The sequence below is a fragment of the Ammodytes marinus genome, assembly GCF_949987685.1.
Source record: "Ammodytes marinus genome assembly, chromosome: 5".
NCBI classification, from domain to species: domain Eukaryota; kingdom Metazoa; phylum Chordata; class Actinopteri; order Uranoscopiformes; family Ammodytidae; genus Ammodytes; species Ammodytes marinus.
This window is the reverse complement of record NC_137234.1, coordinates 6,633,155-6,660,153: the sequence shown is the minus strand read 5'-3', so window position 1 is coordinate 6,660,153 and position 26,999 is coordinate 6,633,155. Positions and strand designations below refer to the sequence as shown.

At 42.8% G+C, this 26,999-nt stretch overlaps 1 protein-coding gene across 1 annotated transcript in view; it reads right to left on the bottom strand.

Annotated features, from left to right (window-relative positions):
- Window positions 1-25,640, bottom strand: part of LOC307250777 (unconventional myosin-IXAb-like) — a 144,236-nt gene extending 118,596 nt beyond the window's left edge. Inside the window, exon 1 of the mRNA XM_080027968.1 lies at window positions 25,477-25,640. The gene's annotated coding sequence lies outside the window, so the exon portion shown is untranslated. The remainder of the gene's footprint in view (window positions 1-25,476) is intronic.
- Between the last annotated feature and the right edge of the window lie 1,359 nt (window positions 25,641-26,999).

Here is a 26,999-nt window from a genome sequence, read left to right as displayed (position 1 = left end):
ATAATTTCTGCGCAGTAATGAATGGTGGCGGGGCGGCCGTGGATGTTTTTGGGGAAGATGAAAGCAAAGCAAAGTCTGGCCCTAATAATAATAATAATGGTGCTCACACAGCGCTGGACCAGGAACAACCACACGTGTCCCGACGGGCAGGATGTGTGTGTTGCCTTTTGCATAGAGAACATGGAATTAGGCTCTTTGATGCCAATCCTGGATCCCCCAATGAGACAGACTATTTGTGACGTTTTGCGAAAGCTTTTAGGTTTATTTGATTACGATTTCGATTTCAGGGACAAAAAGGCTGCCTGAAGTTGTTGTTATTTGTAATTAAGTTGAGTTAAAGGTGCTCCGAGGAACTTTCAGTTTGTGTTCTTTCTTGCACCCCCTTTGGACACAAGCGGCAGTGGTTTTTTTCTATGCCAGCTGTTGTTCCTGGGTGAGCTCACCCATGACAAAGCATTAAGAAAAACTATGTAAAAATAACATCCTTTGCACTGATGGTCTCATTTGCTGTTATGTCATTAATGATCATCAGATGAAAAATTAGACTGATATAGACAGAAATATTTAGAAGTTTCTTGTAGCAAGTTTAAGTTGCTTTATTTGTCAATCAACACAAGGCTACATTAAAATGTGTCTTTTCGCTGATAACATAAGGGGGGGGGGGGCCTTGCCATAGCACAGCACCCTGGGAGCAGTTCAGGATTTAGTGCCTTGCTCAACGACACAATGGTAGAGATGGTGGGCCCCGTAGATGTAATACCTCAAGGCCTTTCCAACCGTCAGCCTCATGTAAAGCAGCTGCTCCGTCTCGCTCCTATGTCTATGTGGTAAAGCCATTGTTTACTTCAAACACTCAGGCCACTTCCTGTGTCACTTCTGGTTCATGGTGACAGCCTGATTGTGTGCGGACAAAACAGGTCAGCAGGTAATGAGTGAATTTGTGCATAGGCTGTTTGACTGGGACTGTGCGTGTGTGCGTGTGTGTGCGTGTGTGCGCGCGCGTGTGTGTGTGTGTGTGTGTGTGTGTGTGTGTGTGTGTGTGTGTGTGTGTGTGTGTGTGTGTGTGTGTGTGTGTGTGTGTGTGTGTGTGTGTGTGTGTGTGCGTGTGTGCGTGTGTGTGTGTGTGTGTATGAGCATTTACAAATACACAAAAACAATTGCTATCATTGCAGACTGAGCCTTTAATGATAGCTATTGCTTTTCAATAAAAGCAGTCTGTAACCCGGCACATGTCACCGCACAGCCAGAAAAAAAGAACCAACAAGAAAAACAAGTGTGCCACAAGAATGACCAGTGGCATGTCATTTGAGGAAAGGATGGTATTTGACAATCAGCAGAGGGGATGTCAAATTGTATGTTTGCGTCCGCATTTTTTGGCCACTAGCCTTTTAACTGTAGCTACTAAACTTTCTGGAGAAGTAGAAGTATTTTTTTTCTCTTTCATTGTTAACCTTTAAAGAGAGAAGAATGGCTACATTATCTTTTATTAATTCGAGCAATTATTTCCATGAAGAGACAAAACCATCACTGAATATTTTCCATAAATGAATAAACAGCAACCGCTTTACAACTCTAATGTTGGAGTTTATTTCCCTTAGCTCGTTAAAACACTGAAAACAATACAGTGAGTCAGCACTGTGTCAGTAATTACTGCAGCCTACTGCAATAATGCAACTAAGCAATTGTGTATGGCCAAAAAAGCATTTTTACCAATTCACAGTAGACCCAAACGAAAGTTAAGTTTAGTTAAGTTATCTTTATTAAGTCAATTTCCACGAGGCACATTGAAATTCGTCTTTTTGCATATCCCCTCTCAAGTTACCACACTTCGGAGGGGGTCAGAGCGCAGAGTCAGCCATAGTACAGCGCCCCTGGAGCAGTGCTGGGGTTAAGTGCCTTGCTCAAGGACACAATGGTAGAAATGGTGGGCACCACTGTAGAGAGGGCTGTTTTTTCTTGTCCGTCCACAAAGGAGAGGGACGCCTGTACCTTGTGGAGCCATGACGCGACAATCTTTGACCAAACAACATATAGTACCATCAACATCGGTACCAAAAAGTAGGTACCAGGTACTTTTACACAGTGGAAAACCAAGAAAACATAAGTATAGTAGAGCCAGAACCATGTAATGAAAAATCCCCAATACGGTCCATAAAGCATGAAAACATATGTCCTTGAGAAGAGGTTTCGGGGCTTGACCACTGTCACAATGAGTCATGAGACCAACAATGGCAACAACATAGTCAGTGACGGGAAGAGGAACAGCAAAGTGGCTCTTTCCGTCACTCCAATGATCAGCAAGGACAGACAGACGGATGGACAGACAGAAGGACAGACAGAAGGACAGACAGAAGGACAGACAGAAGGACAGACGGACAGACAGAAGGACAGACGGACAGACAGAAGGACAGACAGACGGATGGATGGATGGACGGAAGGATGGAAGCATGGAGGGCTGGAAATCTTCAAGGTCGACCCACTTAGCGAACCACTGACTTTTGCGAAACACCAGTTACAGTCTTTACAGCTGCTAGATAAGATGTTTTGTAGGCAAGGCAAGGCAAGTTTATTTATAAAGCACAATTCAGACACAAGGCCATTCAAAGTGCTTTACAGGGGCGTAAACTAAATCAAGATTAGACATTAGATTATTTGGACAGCGATGTAGAATGGCTGCAATGAAAATGACGTGACAGTCGATTTAGTTATTTTCTATGAAGCCTATTTAACTTAATTAAATTAAATCTTTCATAGTTTCTAGAGCCACATGGGACCAAAGAGATACATATCAGGTACAAGCGTGGAGAAATACTTTCCTGTGTTGGAGTAGAATATACTCATTACTTATAGGTTCACAGGTGAAATACGGCCGGTGAAAGACCCATGTCCAATTCATTCACTGAGCGACTGAAGGAAGTTTCTAAGCCCCACGTTTAGTATTATTGTTGTCTGGGCCTTAATCCAACCTGAGGCAGAGTTCATGTTTGTAAAAGAAGGGCGGTCGGTGGGTGTGTGTGTGTGTGTGTGTGTGTGTGTGTGTGTGTGTGTGTGCAAGAATATGTGAGACTGTGTGTGTGTGTGTGTGAGTGCTTGCGTGTCTGTGTGTGTGTGTGTGTGTGTGTGTGTGTGTGTGTGTGTGTGTGTGTGTGTGTGTGTGTGTGTGTGTGTGTGTGTGTGTGTGTGTGTGTGTGTGTGTGTGTGTGTGTGTGTGTGTGTGTGTGTGTCGGGACAGGGGGCGTCTAAAAAAATCTGAGATCACTGGCCCAAAAATACAGAAGAATGTCCCCAGACCAGATGTCTGAGCTCTTACCAACTCAGTTTAGAGGCTTGTAAACGCTTCACTTCAACTATGAACTGAAATATACAAGCAGCCTTGACCTTTGACTCTGCAGCAGCTCCGTATACAAGGTGACAACATACACACCCTGGTCCCTCCCACACACACACACACACACACTGGTCCCACACACACACTTGTTACCAAACACTGTAGCAAGAAAACGAGGTGTTTCATTAAGGGGAAAGTGCTTACTGTATACGTGCTTAACAGGTGATAGAGTTTCCGAGAAATGTTCCTGTGACATTTTGATTTGTTTTGGGAGGAAAAGCCTGTATTGTTTAGTCTGGACCACACCCAGTCTGTGTACTAGACCTTGTGTGTACCAGTGAGTTCAACCACGCTGGACACAATAACAATGTGAGGGGGCTTTGCTGCCGCACATTCATTGGCAGCCACTTCTAGCTACGTCATCTCTCTCTCTCTCTCTCTCTCTCTCTCTCTCGCTCTCTCTCTCCCTCGATAGTAGAATTTCTTTTTAAAGATTATTTTTTAGCATTGTTATGCTTTTATTAGATAGCTTGAAGAGACAGAGGTGAAATGGGGTAGAGAGGGGACATCCAGAGAACTCTTACCATCACACACACGGCAATTTTGAACAAGTTGTCTACCTGTCTTTCCTTTCTGTTTTTATTATCTCTTCATTGTAATTTCAATATTTTCTAATGTCTTATTAATTATCATTCATGTATTAGTATGCCCCCTGTAAAGCATTTTGAATTGCCTTTGTGTCTGAATTGTGCTACATAAATAACCTTGCCTTGCCATAGTTCTCAGTTTTCATTCTTCCCCCTCCCTCCCTCCCTCCCCTCCCCTCCCTTACCACTAAATGGTTTAGGGCCAAAATACATTACTGATCTGCTGATACGTTATGAACCGTCCAGCGCCCTTAGGTCGTCTGGGACAGGTCTACTTACAGTCCCCAGCGTTAGGACAAAACAAGGAGAAGCAGCTTTTAGTTATTATGCACCAAAAATCTGGAACAAACTCCCAGAAAACTTGAGGTCTGCTGCAACTCTCAGTTCTTTTAAATCGAGTCTGAAGACTTTTTTGTTTCCATTTTAAACTGCAATTTTTTTTATTTTTTTATTTGCTTCTTTTATTCGCTTTTAAATGTTTTATAATGTGTTTTATGTATTCTAATCTTGCCCCTGTAAAGCACTTTGAGTGGCCTTGTGTCTGAATTGTGCTATATAAATAAACTTGCCTTGCCTTGCCTTGCCTCCCTTCTCCCTCTCTCGCCCTGAAATCCAAAAGGAAATGAGTCTCCAATTAGGGAAAGAGGAAGATGCTTCAAGGTTCTGCTTTTCATTGGTGAAACACGAAACGATAAGAGGGTGCGGGTTGAAAAACACGGAGCTGTGGTCACTTTCACTTCCACTTACGAGCTCCGTGGCCTGCGTAGCCTGTCGCCCACTATATGTATGAATCACTTCCCTCATGTGATGGTCAGTTTAGAAATACTCAAAACCAGCAAAACATCAGCACATCCTCTTTGTATGCCTCACTTGTTCTGGCCTTGCCCCTATAAGCACTGAAGAATTAATCATGTGAAACTTGAGTCGTGTGTGTGTGTGTGTGTGTGTGTGTGTGTGTGTGTGTGTGTGTGTGTGTGTGTGTGTGTGTGTGTGTGTGTGTGTGTGTGTGTGTGTGTGTGTGTGTGTGTGTATGTGTGTGTGTGGAGTCTGATTGTGCCAGACGGACGGACTACATTACCCACAAGCCTCCTCTTTGCCAAGCTGCATTGTTCCTGCTGCCGTGCTCAGGCATTAGAAGGTTGGGTCAGCGATTCTGGTGAATGCTTGTTGTTGCAAAATCACTTTGTCAGAATCCGTGAATATCTTCTCACGATTCGCTACCTGTCCGTACCGAGTGCCCTGAATATAATACAGTGTTAATACACAGCCTAGGGTTTGTAAACGGGGCATGTTGCTAGCTATGATGATGGGCCCCCTCTGTTTACATACCACCAAGCGCATTCACAGTGCGGACAGGTAGAGGATGGTGAGGAGATATTTACTGATTTTGACATAAAGTTAATTTGACAACCAGCGTTCTCCAGAATCACTGACTCCACCTCTAAACAGTCAGAATAAATAACTGTCAAATACAGTATCTTAGTATAAGCTTGTGGTGCAATGCCAGGCTCTGTCGGTTGTAAGACTAGACACACACACACGCACGCACGCACGCACGCACGCACGCACGCACGCACGCACGCACGCACGCACGCACGCACGCACGCACGCACGCACGCACGCACGCACGCACGCACGCACGCACGCACGCACGCACGCACGCACGCACGCACGCACGCACGCACGCACACACACACACACACACACACACACACACACACACACACACACACACACACACACACACACACACACACACACACACACACACACACACACACACACACACACACACACACACACACACACACACACACACACACACACACACACACACACACACACACACACACACACACACACACACACACACACACACACACACACACACACACACACACACACACCCCCCCTTTATTATAGAACATAGGACGGCTACAAACAAGCACAAGGAAAGATCAGACGAAGAATCAGAATCAAGATAGTCAGACACAGAAGTCTTCCCCACAGGAGAATGTACTGTTCTTTCAAAAGCCTTGCATCACTTTGGCTTTTCACAGGCCTGAAGAGGAGAGAGCTTCCCACTGGTGAGACATCAGGAGGCAGATATTGTGAAGCAGCTATAGCAAATATACGCTGTTTAACTCTGTGTTGATAGAGATTTTCATATAGGTGCTATTATAATGTTATATATGATTAACGTTTTTCAAGCGTTGGTTCAATTTTGAGATTTTTTGCTTACATAACATGTCGTCTTTCAAACACAAGCATAAATAAAAGGTCCAAAATGTACATGTAGGTGTTTTATTTATGAAAACCTTGATGGTTTGCGTCTATATATTTCTCCTAAACAACCATCTGTAAAGGATGATAGAGGTAATTATCCCTCAATATTCGTTGTTGATCAATACTCTGAACCAAAAATGAGCATATTTATTTAAACAATCTGAAAAATGCTAATAAAACTGGCAAAGTTTCATGAAGGTTATTATAAGTTAAACGTGTTACCCTAGTTACCTGCTGTGTCTCCAGTGTCTGACATCATCAGGATTTGACAAACACAGTTTAGGAATTAGAATTCACCTATTTTGTCAATTCCCTTCGCTGCCTTTTCCCTTTGGCCCTATAGCCACCAATTTTTGTATTTTTTTCTCTCTAACACTCACACACACACACACACACACACACACACACACACACACACACACACACACACACACACACACACACACACACACACACACACACACACACACACACACACACACACACACACACACACACACACACACACACACACACACACACACACACACACACACACACACACACACACACACACACACACACACACACACACACACACACACACACACACACACACACACACACACACACACACACACACACACACACACACACACACACACACACACACACACACACACACACACACACACACACACACACACACACACACACACACACACACACACAATCTGACAGAAAACAGACACTCCTTGGTCTGCAGGCGACATTAAGGGGTCAAGCCTCAGTCTGGGATATTAGCCGCCAGTTTGTTGCACACTCTCTTGTTTTTTTGTGATTATAATCCCGATGGCTTCAGTCTTTTCTCTGTCTGATGTTCATATCTAATCTGCTCAGGATTGGACTATAGGGAGTTTATAGTGAGGGCGGTTGTCATGGTAACCTGCTGTAGGATAATCACTTGGCCAAGGCATCTGGTTTCAGAGGAAAAGCGTGCGATTGGGATGTTGATGAAAGGGTTACTAGGGTTACTGTGGTTCAGTGGCTGAGGGATACTTGAACTGCAAAAAAATGTAGGAGAGGCATTGGTAATAGAGCGTCACTCGGGTTGGAAGAGTTAAATATGGTTAGCTTAGCTTGGTTTAGCATAAAGACTTGAAACGGGGGGGAACATTTAGCCAGGCTCTGTTGAAAGCTAACAAAATAAACCAATCAGCACTCCCAAAGCTCACTAGTGAATTTAATATTTTTAATTTTTTAATATGACTACTAAGAGTTATACTGTATGTCTTCAGAGGACACAATTATTTTTGAATTTTACAAATATTGAAGATTTTTCTGAGCTCCTGTGTTGGGGGGCGAGTTTTGTGGAACTGATAGGCTTAAATCAACTTTTTTTTCATCTAATTTGGCTATGGCTTGAATTGAACCAACATTCATCTATATAAAAAAGTTACGCACTATAGCTTTAAACGCCTCAATTTTCAAATTATTGTTAATCGGCTCCATCAGAGTGTCTTCTGTGCGTGAGGTACAACAATAGTTTGAGGTTTAGAGTGAGTATCCATAACCAGCTCTGTTGATCCTGTTGAGGTGAGAACCCCTGATTTATGACCCTATTTGGAGTGTGTGTGTGTGTGTGTGTGTGTGTGTGTGTGTGTGTGTGTGTGTGTGTGTGTGTGTGTGTGTGTGTGTGTGTGTGTGTGTGTGTGTGTGTGTGTGTCTGAGCCTCCAGGGTTAGAATTGAACACCATCTCTACATCGCGTCGTCACCCATTACTCAGTGATAGGATACAGTGGAGCGCTCAGAGCCAGAGAGACTTCAATTAATAACATGATCACTTTGGCCAAGAATCGCTCTCAGCTCCGCATGCAGCTAGTCATTCTTAAATGAGTTTGAAACTATGAGAGGGTAATTAGGTTAAATAGGCTTTATAGAAAATAACTAATCACGTCATTTTCATTACAGCCATTCTACATCGCTGTCCAAATGTTTAATGTCTTGAATCTTAATGTTTCTTTGTTTTTACTAACTCTTGAATGCAATTTCTAATGTCTAATCTTGATGTATTTTATGCCCCTGTAAAGCACTATTGAATGGCCTTGTGTCTGAATTGTGCTATATTAATAAACTTGCCTTGCTTTGCTTTGCCTTGCAGCGTGAAGTGTGTCTGGTCACGTCATCTAGGATTCAGTGTTAGTTTAAAAAAATATAGTATATAGTATTTTGAGACATTTGTTTGTTCAGTTTGGATATTTTGAGATCACAACAGCATTTGCCGAAGTCCAAGTAAAAGGAATGAAAAAATGGTTAAAAAATTTTTTCATTTTAGTAAGCCTAGTGTCTTTCCAATATTTATTTGAATATTGAATGACCGATTCTTCAAATGTGTACACTGTTGATAACTTTTACCCGTTTAGGAAAATGAGACAGTGGAAACTAGTACTAAAGTAATACGTCAGTTACTCAATACATGGAAAATGACTGGTCTGCTTAGTCATTCTCAGAACAGAAATGCCACAAATGTGCTGTTTTTTTAGCCTTTTAAAATGTGATTATTATCTGCTCTTTCTAGTGTTGTATAATATATTAAACTACATGTCAACAAATCATTCTCTAATAACTTTCAGTGCTTTAGAAGTTGAGATTTTCGGTTAAGAGTATATATATTGCTAAAAAACAAAAGTTGCGATAATGGCTGTTAAAGATGGTCGTATAGGAGAAATATACAGATGCAAACAAACAAAGTTACATCAAATAAACTCCTAAATGTTTATTGTGGTATGAAAGAAGACATGTTATGGAGGGAAAAAAATCTCAAAATGTGCTTGAGATGTTTTTGCCCGCCTTGCCTCGCCTAAATAGAGTTGAAAGGATGAAGTGTGCTTCAGGGCTTGGAGCTATTTCTGATCAACATTTAGTTGCGTCACATGACATTCTACAGAGAGAGCTGCTGTGGAGAGAGACGACTCTGTAGCATCAGCCACCAGTCTGCCCTGAGGGAAGTGAAGACATGAGCCTTAGTGTGTGTGTGTGTGTGTGTGTGTGTGTGTGTGTGCGTGCGTGCGTGCGTGCGTGCGTGCGTGCGTGCGTGCGTGCGTGCGTGCGTGCGTGCGTGCGTGCGTGCGTGCGTGCGTGCGTGCGTGCGTGTAGGATATCAATGATGTGGATTAGGTACACCCCATTTAGTCTAAAGAATGCAGCCATTAGGGCCAAACACATCTCCCACGAGATTGAGCCTCGGGGCAAGTTTTTAAAAAAAACTGGGTGGGACCGACCCCCCCCCCACACACACACACACACACACACACCATCATCATGCATGCAAAAGCAGTGTACAAACAAACAACACTCCTCAGCCACTAACATGAAATAAGACACGTAAAAACATGTACACACAGCAACAGCTATTTTTCCCGTGAATTTTCACACACATGACGACGCACAGATGAATAATATAAAAGACATGTGTGTGAATCCACGCCGGCAACAAGAGAGAGAGAGAGATAACATCCTCATCAATAAATCAAGCACACACTGTAGGCTATGGCATGGGAAGGCTTAATGGAGAGGAAGCCTTCTTCACCATGATAGGGCCCGATCTGTGAACTGACACGCTTTGCTCATGTGCTGCACAGATTCATACAGCTGCAGGTTATAGAAAATGATCAGATAAGTGATTAAAAATGCAAGAATAACAAAACTGAGACTCCCAACTCTATATTCTACTCCAATATCACATAACTGTTTTAACTACGCTGAATTGAGGGCGGGGGGGAAGAAGGCCAGAAAAGTGAAGAAAAGCGTCTTAAACTTCAATATTTTTTGTGTAGTTATTGAGTTAACATTACCTGAGCGGATCTACTTCAAACAGAGAGTTAAGCTGAGTGACAAACAACAATGCTCCACTTCCTTTAATCGAGGGACCACAGACTCTCGTCGGTTTCAGTTCACACACACACACACACACACACACACACACACACACACACACACACACACACACACACACACACACACACACACACACACACACACACACACACACACACACACACACACACACACACACACACACACACACACACACACACACACACACACACACACACACACACACACACACACACACACACACACACACACACACACACACACACACACACACACACACACACACACACACACACACACACACACACACACACACACACACACACACACACACACTTGAAAGCAAAGATAAATGCAGCCACAGTGTACGTCATATCGTGCTACAACAACAAGTAGTGATGAAAATGTGACTTCACTTCACATCAATAAGAGACATGTGAAAGCAACAGAAAGCACCAGCTTGTCATTTATACCTTATGTCATCTTGATTAGGATCTGAGTCTATATCCCATCATGCACTGGGTTTGAAGCGTGGTTAAGACCAAAACATGCACATGAGCAGTTCCAATTTTAGTCTATGTGTTGATGCATTTGCGAGAGAAGCGTTTAATCAAAGTGTTTTCAGGGATTCAACCGTACGCAGTGGTACAGCAGTGATGTATAGGAACATATAGGAAACTAGAGCGTATGTTACAGTTAACATCGTCACTTACACACATTTTTTAAATGTATTTTCTAAATTGCAGACATTCCTCAATGTTTCTTTGAAAATGCTCCATTTCTTCGGCGTATCTTATTCATTTGTCGGTGGAACGAACGACCCAGTTTCTCCACATGGATCATTAAAAAATCTCACACAAACCTCAACACGTGCCGTACACATTGCTGGCAAGACCAAGTCAACACACACACACACAGATCCTGAAAACAAAAGGCACATCTAAATCACACACACACACACACACACACACACACACACACACACACAGATCCTGAAAACAAAAGGCACATCTAAACACACACACACACACACACACACGCGCACACACACACAACACACACACACACACATACAGAGAATCCACAGGGCGATCTAGACATGTAGCACAGACGTCTCCCCTCCCCCTCCCTCCCTCTCCTTCCTTGCAGCCACCAAATCCACTTAGAGCCCTGTGGCCGTGCAGTGTGCGAATCACTGATTGTTTTCTCTCTGACGGCAGCTGCTCTGGTCCCTTCCCCGTGTCCCGGCCTAATCAACTGCCAGTCAGGCGGAGACATGGACTCTGGGATGAAGACGTGGGAGATTCACCCTCCGAGTCCCTTTAATCTAAAGTCTATACACAGGGGTAATGAATAGAGGATCTGGTTGTAAGGTTGTAAATGGGGTTTTCATGTCAATAAATATAAGCCAGACAAGGACAAGCGACAGTAAAACAATAGAAAAAAAATCACTTTCATTTAACATTTTCAACCCTGTATATAGCACTGGGCTCTGAAATTAGATAAGATAAGATAATTGATATAGTTACTACCTCTATGAATGTATGTTGATACTAGATAAAAACTCAATTTAAAACACTTAAATTTTTTCGAAAAATCTACACAATATGTATCTGAAACTGGAAAACAAGAGACGTCTTCTTGTGTATGACCTTGTGTTTGTCAAAAGACGACAAGTGTGTAGGTGTAGTGATGACGCATGAGGCTTTTAATATTTGGAGGACAAGATAAAGAGTCACCTTTTTAAAAGACATATTTTTGGGTGTTTTTACCTCTTATTGCATAGTATTAATATGCCCAGAGTGAAGTGGGGAGATGGAGGGGGGAAGACATGCATTTCGAAAACCCGGGTCCCCTGTAAAAGGACTTAGATTTCAAATGAAAAAGCACACATACAGTAACACACGTTGTGATGACATAAATAGATGTCCTTTCAATAATAGTGGATTGTGTTGAGGGGGTTTCACAGTGGGGGAGGTAAATCTGGCGGCAAATGAGCTTTAAAAGGCCACGACGGAGGCTGCCACTCATTTTCACAAGCCTACATGTGCATTAATGAGATTGCACACTCGCGCTCAGTGAAGTAAACAATGAACAATATAATGCATCTGTTCGTTGCACAATATTATACAATGAATGGGGAAAAAAAGCCACTGATTGTATATGATTTTAATACAGACTGGAGAACAAGTCTGATCTATGGGGAGGCTTGAATGTAGACATAAGATATTAGTAACTGTACATTTAAGTGTGTGTGTGTGTGTGTGTGTGTGTGTGTGTGTGTGTGTGTGTGTGTGTGTGTGTGTGTGTGTGTGTGTGTGTGTGTGTGTGTGTGTGTGTGTGTGTGTGTGTGTGTGTTTAATGACACATTCACACTCATGTAACCACAGCGGGCCAGCTTTCACACCGTGATCGGACTAAATTAAACCCCACTGTTCTCACCTTGACCTAAGCTTTTAACACTTAACATGGCACGCACACAACCACACACACACACACACACACTCTCTCTCTCTTACACACACACACTTCTCTCTCTCTCTGGTGAAACATTTCAGCACCGTAACAACAACAGCCAACCACATCACTGTAAATCGGAAACCCTGAGCCAATCGTGCGCTTCCCTTCGTTCGTCACCAACCAATAGGATTGATCCGTTTGAGTCTCGTTTTTCATGAGCAACGTTTATCATTGTTCCTGCTCAGACTGCTGTGCTGCGGCTGCTTTGAGAGTGTTTCAAGTGCTATAAAACGACTGTAGCTCCCGAATGGACTTAGGAGTATTAACCCATGTTGTGTTTGCTCGTACATATTGTACTTCTAGGTCTTCAATTTATTATATTCAAAAACAAACAAGTACACTCTTGTTTCATATTTTCTGAATAAATTGATGTCTAAAAAGGGACAGTCATCACTTTATGCAGATATTATGTTTTAAAGGTGCAAACACCTATCAGGAAACCAGCAATAAACATTTGAGAAGTGGACACCAGGTGATTAGTATGAAATGATTAATCTAAAAACCAAAATAGTTGCAGACTTTCTGATAAATGTCTAATTGCTTAATTTGAATATGTTGAGAAAAACATAATTCATACAACTGAAAAATTTGAAGAAAATACATCTTGAACAGACTAAAAATAAGCATTTTCTTACTTCTGAGTCGATTATAAGAGAAATATAACAAGATATCCATCTGACCTCTGAGTGAATAAAAACAGCATTACACCTCTTCAGCAGTGACCCGCATTGTCTGAAACTAGCTGCTTATTCTGAGAGTGAGTGAGTGAGTCGGGCTCCTAGCAACTGCCTCCTATAACTGTAAGGTTGCTAGGACGTGTGTGTGTGTGTGTATGTGTATGTGTATGTGTATGTGTATGTGTATGTGTATGTGTATGTGTATGTGTATGTGTGTGTGTGTGTGTGTGTGTGTGTGTGTGTAGCCAGTTTACATTATGAATGAAAGGATGGATGTAGTAAAGAATGGAAGACTAAGGGACCAAGCTTAGACAACAGATTATCTCACATGTATGAAAGAAGAAAGGAGCCTGAATAACATAGGCAGTGGATGAGGGTCTGTTTTTTTTGTTATGATCAGTGTTTACCGAGCAAAACAAGGCAAAAAACAGCTCAATGGAATATCTAAAAAGATGCAGACTGTTGCTAAGCTACTAGAAGCAGCAACTAATAATAATAATGTTTTGTTAGCTACTACTGTGTTGATGGTTTTCCAAATGAGTTGAATTATTCAATCTTGAAATTGTCCACAAAGACTAAAATTTGGTTTTACAATCACAAGGGTTGATTTAAGTCTTAAATGATGAACATATCAAATTCTTAATTTTAACATTCTGTTGATCGACTTATTGATAATTTAAGTATATTTCAGTGTATCTATCTATCTATCTATCTATCTATCTATCTATCTATCTATCTATCTATCTATCTGTCTATATCTATCTATCCTGCCCAGGGACTACAGCTGAAAATGAGTTTATAGCTAACTCTGGTACTGCTTATGTGTTGTGCATTGTCCCTGCTAAATAAACAAATAAATATAAATAAATATCTATCTATCTATCTATCTATCTATCTATCTATCTATCTATCTAATTGCCTCAGCTCAAATATTTCCTTATTAACAATAGAAAGATTATATGTATGTACTTGTGTATGTATTTCTTATATGAACTGGTTTGTTATTTTATCTATAAAATCTAAAAACATTCACTTCACAATGACACAAAACATTTTGAAAAAACAGCAAATCCTCTTTGAGAGTCTTATATAAGATGATGAATAAAACAGGAGGGAGTTCTAAGGGTCTCTGTTGTCGTGGTGAGTGTTTACGGAGCCTGACAAGAGCGTTTATGACGATCCTTGAGAATAAAAGAAATATGCAAATTAGGCGACTCAGTGTTAAACAGCATAATACAGTGTTTGTGTCTCCTCTTGAGGGAGAAAAATGTTGTCACTTCTTACACATATAGGCCTCACTAAGATCAAAGTGGATTATTTACATAAAGGCGCAGTAGCTGCCACCATCTTTTTAAATTGTTTACCAATAGTATTTTTATATTAATTTACTGAGTTTTTTGCACAATCATGCTCATTACTTCATCATCGGAACGCGTGCTATTACCAGCTATATTGGTATGGTGTGGCGTCCCAGTTAAAAGAGTTTTTCACTTCAAAAAGTAGGACAGGACAGAGACACTTACAGACAACCTTGGTACAATGACATTTTAAGGCCGAAAAAAATAGTGAAGGGAGGAGGAGAGAGGCACGGAAAGACAAGACAGGACTCACACTAGGCAAGTTTGCCTGTTCCGTGCTGCAGGAAGATCCCCCCTCCCCCCTCCCCCCTCGCCTCCCCACTCCCCCCTCCCCCGCTGGCCCGTGGTCACACTGCTCCCAAAGGCCGCGGTCCGGGCACGATTGCTCCATCATACATACATCATCACGTCGTAATACGATACATACGTCATCACCAAGCGTACTCGCTGCTGGAATTAGTAGAACAACAATGGAGAACAACAGTAGTCGCGGATTGCCCCAAACACCTCCGCATTTTTGTGGGTCTTATCCAGCTGCGACCATGGCTGCGACTGAATACTGTCGCCGGTCCAAATTTCTAGCAAACTCTCCACTTCACTATCGCACCGGAACCCTCTCGTGAACCTCTTGCCGCCATTGTTTCCAATTATTGTGGGGAAGAAGGGTCGCGCATGGACTACGTCAGCCAGCTCAGGTTGCGTATCCATGCGTGTGCGCGTGTCATCTCATTAGCATCTGTACTTTGGCCACGGCACACCTCTCCCAAGTGTGCCGTGGCCAAGGGGCTGTTCCGTGCTGGAATACGGATGGCGTGTTCACACTAGCCGAACGTTCTAGACTTTAGTATGCAAATGAGCTCGGGCACGGGGCAGCGGCCCTAGTATTTATTTCTTCCTTGATAGATTTTGACATGTACTGTATCATTTTGACATGATTTTTACATGTATCTGCTCATTAATATGCCTTGTTCCTTTTGAATAAAGAAAGAAAGTCAAATTAAAATATGAGCAGATTTAGTAGGCTAAAACACACTGAGTGCCACACCCAAGTCCTCTGGTCGCAGACAGCTTTGTTCTGGCTCTGGCCCAAACTCTATCTCTCTGTCCTTCTCTCTCTCAGACAGACACACATGCAATGTCACACACACACTGACACACACACAAACACACACACACACACACACACACACACACACACACACACAATCTCACACACACACAGACACACACACACACACACTCCCTCTCTCTAACACACACACACACACAAACACACTGCCAGCAGCATATCGAGCAGAGCCGTGTCAGACAGTAGGTCACGCGCCTGCTTGCCTGCTTGCCTGCCTGCCGTATCGTGCTGCGTGCATTTAAATTCCTCTGGCGTGTGCGTCCGCTGCCAACAGCCAGCTCTCTGCAGCAGCGCGTCATCACTCCCAAAGCCGCAGCCGGGTCGCCACGGTGACAGAAACCAGACGCTGCTGCTCGCTTAGCTAAACTAAACTAACTGACAGTCGGCACAAATATGAGACAAGCTCTTATTAAAGACAAGTACATTTAGTGACACGAGGGCGGCCTTCCCCAGTCTGCACGCATCCTGTCAGAAATGTTTTAGAGCCGCACCGCAGACAGGAGGGAGATATTATAGGCCGCCTCCCGAACCACCCAAATGACACAGTACTAATTGCACAGGGGGCAAGAGAGTCACTATACTAGCTGCTTTAAAAGGTCAGTGATTCTAGAGAAAGCTGGTTGTCAAAATGACTTTGTCACAATCAGTGAATATCTCTTCACCGTCCACTACCTGTAGGCCCTATGTGTGTGAGCTGGAAAACAAAATCTGGTGTTAATACATAGCCCAGGCTCTGTAAACTGGTATGTAAACAAAGTGGGCCCACTGTAGCTATATCAACAAGCCCGTTAACAGAGCCTAGGTTGTGTATTAACACTGTTTTTTTTCGATTCATAGACAGGTAGCGGATCATGATTCACAAATGTTGACAAAAGGTGATTTTGACAACGAGCATTCTCCAGAATCACTGACTGCACCTTTAACAACACATTTGTTCCTTTTTTTCCACTGGTCTGGTCTGTCTGTCTGTGTGGCTGTAGAGGAGAGTGGCCGGTTGGCAGAGCCCAGATCTGTCAATCTGAACTGCAGCTCCATCAATCTGCTGGCAACACACTGAGACAAACACAATGCCAGCGTCAGCACCAGAGCTAAAAGACTGACTGACTAATAGAGCTAATATTGAAGTGCTTTAACCCATTCAGATCCAGTTTTAGTCTTCATCTCCAACCGTTTTCCACAATGTCTTCCAACTCCACTAACCAACGCTAATGACATCTGAATGGATCCTCACAAACATGATCTCCTCCTATTGCAATATGAAAAGGAATTTGAGATTTTAGTTTTTTTTCCGTAGCGTTTTGTGCATCACATCCTTTCAGAATCCTCTCCTGCCATTGTTCTCTGTGTGCGTGTGTGTGTGTGTGTGTGTGTGTGTGTGTGTGTGTGTGTGTGTGTGTGTGTGTGTGTGTGTGTGTGTGTGTGTGTGTGTGTTCCTCAGATCTAGATCCAGCTGGGACAGTCATAGCTTTGGCTCTCAGCTGCTCCACTCATGGCCCAACACACAATATGAAAAACAGCTTCCTGAGTTGGTAAACAAAATGATCAATATTTGTTTTGCTATTGATTGCTGTAAGAGGAAAATTGTATTTGTATGTCCAATGCATACATTTTTAATAATCGTGTACAGGGGAACATGTTAAAGCAAACGAAACCATCAGTGCAAAGAATGCTTTTTTTATATAGTTTTTTTTCTTAATGCCTTCATCATAGGTACGCTCACCCAGGAACAACAGCTGGCGTAGTAAAAACACTACCGCTTTTGTCCAAAGGGGGCGCAAGAATCTACACAAACTGAAAGTTCCTCGCAACAACGGAAAAAAAATTAAAACAGCTTATTGAGTTGGTTAAAACAATGATCCATTCATTTCTCTATTGATTGATGTAAAAGAAAATTCCCTCTTGGGCCCTGTCCCGGTCTGGATAGGCCACTGAGGACAGGGTCAGCTGTAACAGAGTGACCCTCAGGGCTTTTAGGAGATTCAGGGCAGTGATCAAAGACCCTGCAGTGGGGCAGATGACTACTGGCTTAATGCTATAGGGCTTGAGGGTGAGGTGGATCATGTGGCTAGGCCTTCTCTCTCTGAACTCAAAACCACCATGAAGTTTACAAGCAGAGGGAGATACACCAATAACCATTCAAAGGGAATTTCCAGTATCATATTACTTGATTTTTTTTTCTTCTTTTTTTTGTGGCCATCATTCCTAACAGTTATGGTGACATTGTGATCCATTATGTTAATTGCAGAGACTTGGCAACGTAACAACACACACACACACACACACACACACACACACACACACACACACACACACACACACACACACACACACACACACACACACACACACACACACACACACACACACACACACACACACACACACACACACACACACACACACACACACACACACACACACACACACACACACACACACACACACACACACACACACACACACACACACACACACACACACACACACACACACACACACACACACACACACACACACACACACACACACACACACACACACACACACACACACACACACACACACACACACACACACACACACACACACACACACACACACACACACACACAATTTCTGACATGTCAAGAAATATGTCAGCGGAGGATCAAAAAACTCCCTTTGGTTTCCTTTGGTTATTTGAAGTCGGACACAAGTTGAATGTGTCATCCGAGTTTCAACAATTTACTTTTGGTATATCATCCAAATGTTGTGGTTTAAAATCATTGTTGATTATAGGACTTAAATTTAGCGATGTAGCCGTGCTCCCAGATAGCAAAACAGGCTACAATATACTGTATGTTTGTCTATAAGCAATAGATCAGAGAACTATTTGTATTATAAAAAGGTTGCACAAGTGATGAACCTACAGAGAAGTATCACCAGATTGTGCAGTAGGCCCAGACTCTGTTAAACATATTAACATCTTCTGGCTCATTGTTTTGGTTTCCTGTAACTTCACCGTTCTGACTCAATCTCATCAGCATTGTTTTCAGCAGCAGCAGGCCAAGCCATGAATAAAACTTATTTTTCTTAACCGTTTGCTACCTGCTCTGCACCAAAAAACAGAAAAAACGTATTTAAACGGCTTACAGTTTTTGCATCACCTTTGATACAAATTGGTGCATTCAGTGTAAAAACCCAATTTTCCAACTCCTTGTTGCAGTGTGGGTGTGAACCTGACCTGTGGTGGACCTTTACTGCATGTCACCCCCCTCTCTCTCTCTCCCTAGTTCCACTGTCACTATCTACTTCAAAACTGTTAAATAAAGGTAAAAATATCTTATAAAAAATAAATGTACTTGACGATTTACTTTAGATGCACTCTTGACTTAGTATAGACTACTCATATATAATTACTATTTCAAACAACTTTCCTTTTCAAGTGTACGTAAGCTACTACATATACAGTAGAGCACCTCCTAGCTACACAAACCCATAGCACAAACCCTTTCACCTCGTTAAACTCAAAATGCCAACATCTCTAATTACAAATGATTGTTTGGAATGGTTCCATCTAGCGTACATCAGGGAACTTCAGATCTTCTGCCAGAGGGTGAAAAGTTAAAAGGCTAAAGCAATTACCTTTGGCGAGTACCATGTTATCATCTTCATTTAACATCCCCATTGACACACTATATATAGATGCTAGCTAGACGTAGCACGCTAAAGCTAAAAGTATACTGCTGGTCGGGCTATGCTGGGGTTTTCTCTTAATAGTACATGTTCCCTGTTAAAATCTCTTTCCTTGCCTCTTCATCTGTGATCAGCCAAGCGGGACGGGTTGCTGCTCTTTGGCCCGGGGCAGTGCCAGGGGAACCATCCATGCCCTCACTACCAGCTGCTGCCTACTGTTGCAAGAAACACACCCTGCCCTGCAAGCATGCATCCCAAATCGCATACTCAAATTCTTTTTTCTATTCTACATACTACAGTTGTCCGTAAAAAGTATGCATGCAGTAGTCATACCATTGGGCATACTTTTACTTATTTATTTCATCATAACATTGTGCATTGATCTTGCCTCTTGCTTATATATCCCTAGCATTGCTGGTTGTTTTCACTAAGAGGCTCTGACGATTTGGCGTCACTTCCGGTGCGCACTGGATTATGGGTCAGAATCTCCCAAAAAGCATGCTGATTTCAACCTTAAACATTCTGTGTAGTAGGGCATCCAGGTCTTTCTAAGCATGCTGTATACTGTATGACCACATGTATTAGGACATCCTTACTCTTTATATGCCATACTAAATAGGTATAGAGGTATGGGTATTCTCCCATTTCTCGCATTCTCTATGTCAAAATACCCCGAAAAAACTTCAACAGTGAGAATTTTTTTTTTTTTACGCAACAGTGTGTATATGCCTAAAGCAACCAAAGCCATAGAATGAGGTTAAATGAATAATACGAAGAGATGTGAGACGTGATAATGGATGCAGAAATTTCATAAGACGGCCCCAGGCTTTGAACAGCTGAAAGAATAACAAACAGCAGTGCCCTGCTAAGAGTTACGCCATGGTGAAATCAAAGGGACATCTTGCTATCGTGCTAACAATCTGCGCCACTGACACATTGCGTTCTACAGCGACTCCTTTGAAGGAGACCATGGAACAAGTGACTCTAATATTGTTGGACAGTTGAGATGGGATTTCTTTCCTGGCGCTTTTGTTTTGTTTTGAATATAATGTCTCTGAGTATTATTCTCTAAAAGAATATGTAGAACGTTAAAGCCCCTGTGAACCCAAATCCACAAAATCCTTCTAAGAATGTAACTTAGTTAGTTGCATGACAGTAAAGCAATCTGCAAAGAGTCAGGCATATTTATCAATCCAAAGCTATTGTCATTTAAGTTTGATAAACTTTTTCAGAAAGTTGGTTCACATGAGGCGGGCTTATGCTCTGGTTCTTATTACACAATGAGTATTTTGAACCAATCACGTCTGTTCTCTGCCAGAAAATTTTACAAAAACAGTGACTATTGTCATGGAGACCCTTTGATACCGCAACACCCACACAGTCCTGTCAAACTGTTTATAGGCAGTAAAAAAAAACAGTTTTATAATATTTATGAACATTTATTTTCAAATCAATTGTTTTGTAACAGCTAATTGAGACACCCAACTTCAATACGTTATATTGATTTTTCACTATTTTAGACCAGGTTTACAGAAGCTTTAAGAATGGTGGCGTAGTGGATAGAGCGCGTACCATATTGGCTCCGGCCTTCGTTGCAGTGGTCGAGTCCGACCCGTGGACCTTTACTGCAGGTCATCCCCCCTCTCGCTCTGTCTCCCCATTTCAACTCTGTACTATCTAATAAAGCTTGAAAATGAAAAAAAAAATGAAAAAATAAAAAAAGAACGTGTTAACCCAGATTGTGGGTGAAGCAAACATGTCTTTCTGTGAGGGCGTGTCTAATTGAGACCGTGTGGTCGATATGGCAAGACTTAAAGACTCTGTCAACACTGTGACCAATCACGTTTCAGTCTAAATGTCACATGACCATCAGAGGTCAGCAGGGCACCGGGCGGCCGTCACCATCAGCATAAACCGCAGAAGTGTGTCAGCGGTCACGCTTCCACTCAATGATCAGACTGACTGTGTCGATACATCCACACACACAGGGTCCCTTTCACATGTTAAAATGCCTCTGACTGAAGAGGGTTTGTGAGCAGCAATAAAGGATACGTTGAAGGCTTAAAATGTGGGACCATATGTGGTTAGAGTATGTGAGAGACATGCATAAGAGAAACGTTCAAAAGCTGCACATGTTATAGGCTACACTTTGCATTTCTGGGGCAATGTTTGTGTGTTGATAGAGTGAACCTATCAAAACACACAACAAGAAAAATATCACCAGAAGTAACTTTTAAATAGGAAGATGAGTATCTTTGATCTTGTAAATGTTTCATTAACTTGATGTCGAACTTTCAATGCCAATTCCACACAGGCTGATGATGACAGACTAAGGACAACCCAGATTCCTCCACTGATATTAGCCTCAATTACCCATAATGCATTGCGGCCACATGACCATGACCTGGCTGTTTTTGAATGAAGGGCTGTTATGTATGTGAGACGTTTCCTTCCCTCACCACAGCACTGCTCACCCCAACGACACATTAAACCACACAGCTCAATGCAACTGCTTCATGCTCCATGTCTGGCAGTTGATGAAAAGCATGCTGGGAAATCCCAAACTGCAGTATACAGGCTTATGATGATGAGGGAAAATAGTAGGTTCTCCCAAGTATGCATTAAACATCTGAGATTGTCAATGTGGGTTTGTTTTGCTATTTATGTTTATGTGATGTTGTGTATCTATGTGATAGGAAATAAACACATTTGAACTAAAAACTTAAGATTTAAAGTTCAACACAGTGCAACATTTCCGTAATAACTTCATGATCCTCAATCTTCTTACCAACAAAAACAAAACAATGTGCTTTGTCCCAAAATGACCAGATTTCATTCATAAAAAACAACAACTGAGATATTGTCAAACTTTACTATTGCAAAAAAATGTATTTCTGACAGATGTCTGTGAAAACAATGGACACCTGACACCTACACTACAGCATCTCTTCAAGTCCTCCTGTCTGTGTCAAGAAGACAAAGACAGATGCTATTTAAGAAGACACACACACACGCACACGCACACACACACACACACACACACACACACACACACACACACACACACACACCATTGTGAACGGCTCTATAAATACACCTGGTTAGAGATGCATATAACCGCGCTGACATGGTATTTGAAACTCCATCCGGGTATTGTCTTACACGGAGCCTTGAGCGTTGCAGCCGCAGCAGTACTAGTGATCGGACTACTCAAGCAAGGACACTGCAGGGATCCAATGGCAACCAGCCTAGCACAGCAACTAAACCATTTCTCTCAAAGCCGCCATCAACTCAAGAGGTCGAACAAATCAAGTACAGGGTTTTCTGGCTGATTGAAATGATTTGAAGCTCCTCCCTAAAGCTTCTGAAGAGCTTATCACTTATGATCTAATACTATGGCCATCGGCACTGGAGCTTGTAGATTATGATACAATATGTGAGAAAAAGTCATTGGATGTTGGTTAGTATGAATAAAGATCAGCTATAAGATCATATAGGCCATATTAAAACACAGACACACACACACACACACACACACAGGAGCTTGGGATGTATCATTTCTACAATTTCTATACATAGACAATGTAGGATATTTCATTGTTTTTCTTCCAAAATATCCAATCTTCAGACACAATAACGTCTTGCTATGGCTACATCATTTATGAACTTTTGTATGGTTGGTAGGCTATGTGTGTAGGCACTGGCTTCACTATTAGGTTTAATAGGTTTAAGGGAAGATCTCAGGGAAAGTCTTCAGTGCCTTGAGACACAATGTGATTTTTATCAACAATCAATGAAACAGCAATCTTTTTCAGACCTAAACCAACGTGCGTTTGTCAGACTGAATGGCTGTAGCAGCTCCATTCATTTGGGACAACGATAAGAGCATTGTCTCCCCCTCTCAAATGTATTGGAAATTTTTAAAAAAATGGGCACCTGGTAGTTTAGATGGAATAACCTATAATGTTGAAATAGCAACAACAGGAGAGAGACATACTGTATGTATTGATGCTTAATAAAATCCCATCTCTATAGTAATCTCTAGAGTATTCAGACGGATCTAGAATAAGGGATTAGATGCTATACTGATGCCATGATATCTTTACCATGTCACACTCACATGTTTTCAAACAGAAGAATTTTTTTTTCAGATTTACTTTCCAGCTGTTCGTTTGAGTCCAGGAGTACATTGGCCGGGCAGCTGGAGCTGTCACAGCAAATGTCTTCAAGTCCTGCTGCTCTCCAGAGCTTTGTGCCACTTACATAATAACCTGAGTGAAATGAAATGTTAATGTCAGCAAAGTTTGACATCGCGATAAGGGAATTCTCCTTCAACTGAGGACTGAGGAGGAGTGTATGTGAGTGAGTGAGTGTGTGCGTGTGTGTGTGTGCGTGTGTGCGTGTGCGTGCATGTGTGCTTGTGCGTGTCTGCGTGCGTGCGTGCCTCAGACGAGTCAACTGCAGAACCGTCCTGGCATTTCAAAATCATGCACCTCCTGTAATGACTTTTATCTTTTTCTTCTTCTATGGTATGTTTTAATGGACAGTGCCACAGGCTGACTTCAGTGCTGCTGTCCTTTAACACAGGCACTTCAGAGGAGGAGGAGGGGTAGGGAGGGGGTGGACGCACACACACACACACACACACACACACACACACAAACTCTAGGCTGGTGGACAGAGACCTCGGGGGCACTGCTGGTCTGGTATGGTCTACTCCAGACCATTCAGGCCTGTTTTAACATGTCAACAAACTCCAAAACAACCAAACTGCAGCTCCGACTGAAGCCAAAAAAAAAACACTTTGTTTTCTAGCTGCCTGATATAGCCTCACCTATTCAAATGTCACAGTTTACCTCAAATGATCCACCTTTTCATTTGCAACATCAGTCCTTCTTTAATGGGGTTCATGCTCTTGTTGCATGGCTATTCTGACTTAGCTTTAACACAACTCTGCACATCACCAGTGGTAAACCTATAGTGCACATCAGCAGCTAAACATCCGTGTGTCCAGCCAAGCCTCAGCTGCCACGTCGTGACGTCAGCAGCTCCTGACGTCTCACACATGACGACAAAATGTCACAAGCGTCCGTCACAGGATGCTCGCTCTCAACAGCGTCTCAATCACACACACACACACACACACACACACACACACACACACACACACACACACACACACACACACACACACACACACACACACACACACACACAAGCCCTGCCTGTCGACAACAAGCAAACATGACACGAATCCACTCAGAAGAGCTCAAAACCTTTCAATGCGACAATGAAAAAACCCAGCATTACTGCACTGTAGCCTATCTCACCCATCTCTACCAGTGCGTCACGTTCACTGCTATAGCATATACTGCACTGTGTCAAGTCACCGCAGACAACACACACACACACACACACACACACACACACGCGCGCGCACACACACGCGCACACACGCACGCACACACACACACACACACACGCACACACTGCAGCCCCCAAAACAGATGTGGCGTCAAGTCCATATAGTCTATACACCAGACAGGCAACATATTTAACTGCACATTTACGCATTATGTAAGAAAAACGGCATGACATTTAGGCTGCTATCCTAGGCGGCTGCGGTAGCGCTAGTGGCCGCGATGGATGAAAGGGGGAGAGAGAGGGGAGAAGCAGGGGAGGGAAGGTGGGATCCTTGGAGCATTGGGTGCGTACAGGGCTATCGGTTGTCTATTTTGACCATGTCGATTAATTTATTTCATAAACAAAAATGTTACGAGGTCTGGCATTACATTTGAAAGGGGGATAAGAGGTTGCGTCTGGTGGGAAAATTGACAGAAAGCGAGAAATGCGCAAGATGAAGGGGTTGACATTCCCCTCTCAGAGAGCTATACTATCGACCCGTTCAAGGCTACTGACAGCAGAACCCATAGGCTCCTATGTGGATGACTTAAAGAGGGAGAGAAATATAGCGCTTACCTCCTCCTGTGCGCCTTAGGTCCGCTGCTACTCCACTATATAATAAACCCCGTAATGTGTCTGACGAGGAAGAGGCAAGCCGTGCCGCCGTGTCTCCTGTCCAGAAAGTCAAGCTGCCTTTTTACCGCAGGGGAAAACGCTATCGTGCGTAACAGTCCGCACCACGTATATCCAGCCGCTCAAAAATCTCCAAATCTGCTGCAAATATGATCCACGTCTTCGTACGTTTTCCTCCACTGTAGCCTATCTCCCTTTCTCTACGTGGTAGTCCTGAGAGCGTCTGTTAGTGCAACCGTCACGTCTGCTGCTTGCCTCTCTCTGTTCGTTTTTTTCTCTTCTCGTCTACAACCGCTGCCTGTCGTACCGCACGCGCACTCGCAATGCTCGTGCATTTATGGGGGACCGTAGGGTGGGTGGGAGCTATCTAGCGCGTGTGAGATATGGGTGGGTGGGTTACGGTAGGTGGGATAATGGGAGGGATCTGTCTGTGTGTGTGTGTGTGTGTGTGTGTGTGTGTGTGTGTGTGTGTGTGTGTGTGTGTGTGTGTGTGTGTGTGTGTGTGTGTGCGTGCGTGTGCGTGTGCGTGTGTGTGTGTGTGAAATAACAGTAATTGTTTTCAATTGGAACGTGGTTTGATAACAGGCGGCACATGACTGACAGGAGGGCGGGGTGTGGCCAAGAGTGTGGACATTGGACAACCCCCCTCCACGACACACACACACACACGCACACACACACACACACACACACACACACACACACACACACACACACACACACACACACACACACACACACACACAGGCACCAACCTATGGCACAAAGCACACAAGTAGGCACAGGCAGGCACACACACGCGCACAAACACACACAGGCACGCACACATACAAACACACACACACACACACACACACACACACACACACGTGGGCTATGAATGAACTGCGATGTTAAAAATTCCTCTAATTTTAAATTATTTATAGTGTCTCTCTAAGTTTTTTTAATTAGTTCTATATAGTATTTGTAAAGGGGAATCATGCAATGTTTAGTTATGACTTCACAGTATTGTTTATCAATTTGCCTCTGCTGTCAGAGAGGGGTGTTACCAGGAGACGTAATTATGTGCAAACATGATACTGGGATATTTAACTCCCTTGTGTTGTTTTTAAAGATGAAAGCCAAACATACATGTTAATCCTAGAGATGGGCTGTAGCTTCAGCCTCAGTAGCAAAGTGGAAATGTCAGTTTGTTGTTAAAGGTGCAGTCAGCCATTCTGGAGAATTGCTTGTTGTCAAAATCATTTTTGGTCAAAATCAGTGAATATGTCCTCATGATACGCAACCTGTCCTAACTGTCGCTGTGTGCTGAAAGAAAATCTGGTGTCAATTAATACACAGCCTAGGCTCTGTAAACAGGTGTGTTGCATGTCGGGCCCCCTTTGTTTACATTCCAGTTTACAGAGCCTAGGTTGTGTATTAACAGTAGATTGTTTTTTTTAGTGTACACACAGTAAAGACAGGTG